The following is a 2,929-nucleotide window of genomic DNA, read 5'->3' as shown; positions in this document are numbered from 1 at the left end:
GTTTACCGAAACAACCCTTTGAGTGCCCCCGATACAGGGGGAAATGTTAAGGTGTTCCGGGTTCACTTCGATCACCTTGGAACCGGTGATGTTTGTAGCTATGGCTCACGGTCGATAACTCATAGGTTCTGTCAGCACGGTGGCCTTTGTGGCAGGGCCACATCGAACATCAGTTAATTTATCGTTATCGAGGGACTGAAAATTTGTTTGTTTAAAGTTTTTCCGCCTTGACAGGGAATGTCTTCGTCTTAGTTAGAACCTATCGGCGACATCGGCAATTACTTGACCATTTAATTTCGGTCAGATTAAACCTGGAGCTGCTTTTTTATTTGTCAACCGAAAAACAGATATAGTGTGATCATTCAAGTATTGAGTAGTGCTTTCCTTCGGTAATGTTTATTATGCGGTATATAATGTGGTTGTATGTTTTGAGTTCGTGGATGACAGCATGAAGTGTGATCATTCAATTGAACACTAAGTAATCTCGTAAGGTGTTGTGTATTATACTGCAAAAAGGGATTCTAACTTTTGAGTTTGTGGATGAGATCCGATAGGAATAAAAAACATTCATTTTGCTGTTTCCTTAGCTGAATTTTCCCCATGCTTGCATTCAGCAATCGTTTCATTTTATTCTGAAATGATTTTTATTTAAAGTGCTACTACGATCAAAACTTCATGTCACGTATGAAACAAAAATACGTTCTTTACAGCTTATCCGATGTGGCTGTACCTGTCTTGGTCACTGAAATGAAGTTTGGGCCCCGTAAATTGAAAATATTGAGCCTTGAAAACTGGTGTTTTCGAGTCCGCCATTATGAATTTATGTTCCAGTGAGCCCGCGGTATGAAAGTGACTGGAGTTGCGGTATTTTTTTTCAAACCTATTGTGTTTTTGTCGTGACGTAATACTCTCAAGTCGCTGATCGAGCGAGTACTGTAGTCCTCCTTCTGGCGACGAATTTCAGAGCTGTTTTGGCCACAGAAAGCTCTCCTGGATCGTCTTTGCATGATATAGGCAAAGGAAATTAAGAAGTCCTGACTCTGTAGAGCTAGTTCCGTCTGAAGAAGAGGCAGCCGAATAAGTTCAGCAGCTAGCGCTTTTGCTACAAGAGAAGGAAGAGCAGACTTTGCTGAGTCGTTCATCTCTCGGGTAAGATATTAGAGATAGAGATTGATATTTAGATGTGTTATTTGCTGTATTAACAAAACAGGCAAGCTTTAAAAGTGTAGTGCCTGAGAATCCTCAACAATTTCTCTTGACTACTAGCCAGCTCATTCCCCGGAGGAAGGCTACCGGAGACTCAGTTGAATTGAAATCGAAGTCAAGTTTAGGTTTTTAGCTTTGCTTTCGAAAGTTTGCCTTGGTGTTAAATTAGAGTGCACAGTTAAGTTTCGGTTCCGAGTAAGCTAACTGTTTTTGCACTTTTTTACCATGGAAAAAGAATATATATTGTAGTGAAAAGCTCTGTGCAATGGCTTGAATTTAAGCTGATCGTTCCCTTGTAATTGATGCTAAGTTTCCTCTTGGTTCAATATTTTCTCAGGTGCAAATGTTCAAATTGCTCCCTTGAGCGACTTACCAAGCCTGGAGAGTGCTGGTGCTGCATGGACATCATTGTATCCAGATTTGAATAAGTACAGTAATCAATAAACAAATAAATTTGCAAGGCAACAACAATTTGCAATGATTTGTTTTCTTCCCTTGCACCATCATGAACAATGTAATAGTATTAACAGTCTTTTCTGTGTACATATATATTTTTTTAAGGTGGCTCACATCAGGTTAAACACCACTGCACTGGATGATTTAATTAACGCACTGAAGAAATGACTAGCTTTATAAATGAAAATTTATTAAGGCATGCTTTCTGGTAACAAGCATCCACCTAGGCAAATGAGGGGAGGAAAAGTAGGAATTTTGCAAATATAAATTGAAAACAATATTCTTGGGAGTTAAAGTGTGTGATTCAGGTATTGAAATTTTTTTGCTTATTCTAATGAAGGGTCAAATCAACCTAACAACAAACATCCTTTGTCCTACATGTCTAAGGGCAAACCCCCAAGCAAGTGTTGATGAGTTTGATACACTGTTGCTGTGGTAACAGTTCTTGTTACTTTCACTTTTGGTGCAGTGAGAGATGGGCAAATGCATGCTACCAAAATGAAGTAAAGTTGAGACTGTTGTGAGCCACCTTTGATTTTTTTTCTCAAGGTTGTTCTTCTTGATCAGTGTTTATTCTTAGAAAATGTAGATTCAATTTCATTTTGTACAACAACAAATTTATTGGTGAAACAAGATTCTGGCACTCTTTTTCAAATGAACATAAAAAAATGTACTGCAGACAATGAACCATAAACCTTATTCCAAAATGGCTACCATATTAATATTGTTTATATTCAATTAAGTATTTATTTAAAACCACACCAAAAGAGAAAACATTTGAGTTCTGGTTGCTATACATGGCTCAGGAATGTCTGTGCTTCAGCTCCCTATTAGCAGGGAGCAGGGGGTGGGGAGGGGGGGAGGTGGAGTGTCATGAAAGAATAAGCAGTGAAAACAGAGGGTCACATAAATTTATGCTCTTGCAATCATAATTTATAGTATGACAGGGAGAGCAAGTTATATACAAAAGACAAAATAAAATTTGTTAATTTAAGTCATTATTTAACAAAAGCAAGACAAGTATTAAGTATTAAAATATTAATGTAAAGGAAATGTTTAGCATAATGGAGTTATATGATGCCAATGGGCTCTATAGATGATTTGAATTATGTTGGGGCAAAATGGTTCCAGTAAGTAACTTACAGTTTGCCTCCATTCTTGTTTTCTTTTTCTGGTATTTGAGCTACATTGTATTACCTGTTCAGGGGGAGGGTCATGAAATTTCATTTGCATCGCTATGGAGGGTCACATCATTTTCATTGCTCAA

At 37.7% G+C, this 2,929-nt stretch overlaps 1 long non-coding RNA gene across 1 annotated transcript; it reads left to right on the top strand.

Moving 5' to 3' along the window:
• The first annotated feature begins 926 nt into the window (after positions 1–926).
• Positions 927–1,677, top strand: LOC146485922 (uncharacterized). The gene is made up of 2 exons (XR_014860788.1): positions 927–1,149; positions 1,544–1,677. It is a non-coding gene; the product is annotated as an uncharacterized LOC146485922 (long non-coding RNA).
• The last annotated feature ends 1,252 nt before the right edge of the window (positions 1,678–2,929 follow it).

Source organism: Pavona decussata, unplaced genomic scaffold, assembly GCF_977016875.1.
Source record: "Pavona decussata unplaced genomic scaffold, jaPavDecu1.1 SCAFFOLD_23, whole genome shotgun sequence".
Classification (NCBI taxonomy): domain Eukaryota; kingdom Metazoa; phylum Cnidaria; class Anthozoa; order Scleractinia; family Agariciidae; genus Pavona; species Pavona decussata.
Note: the sequence above shows the minus strand (reverse complement) of the source record. Positions and strands in the feature narration are given on the sequence as shown.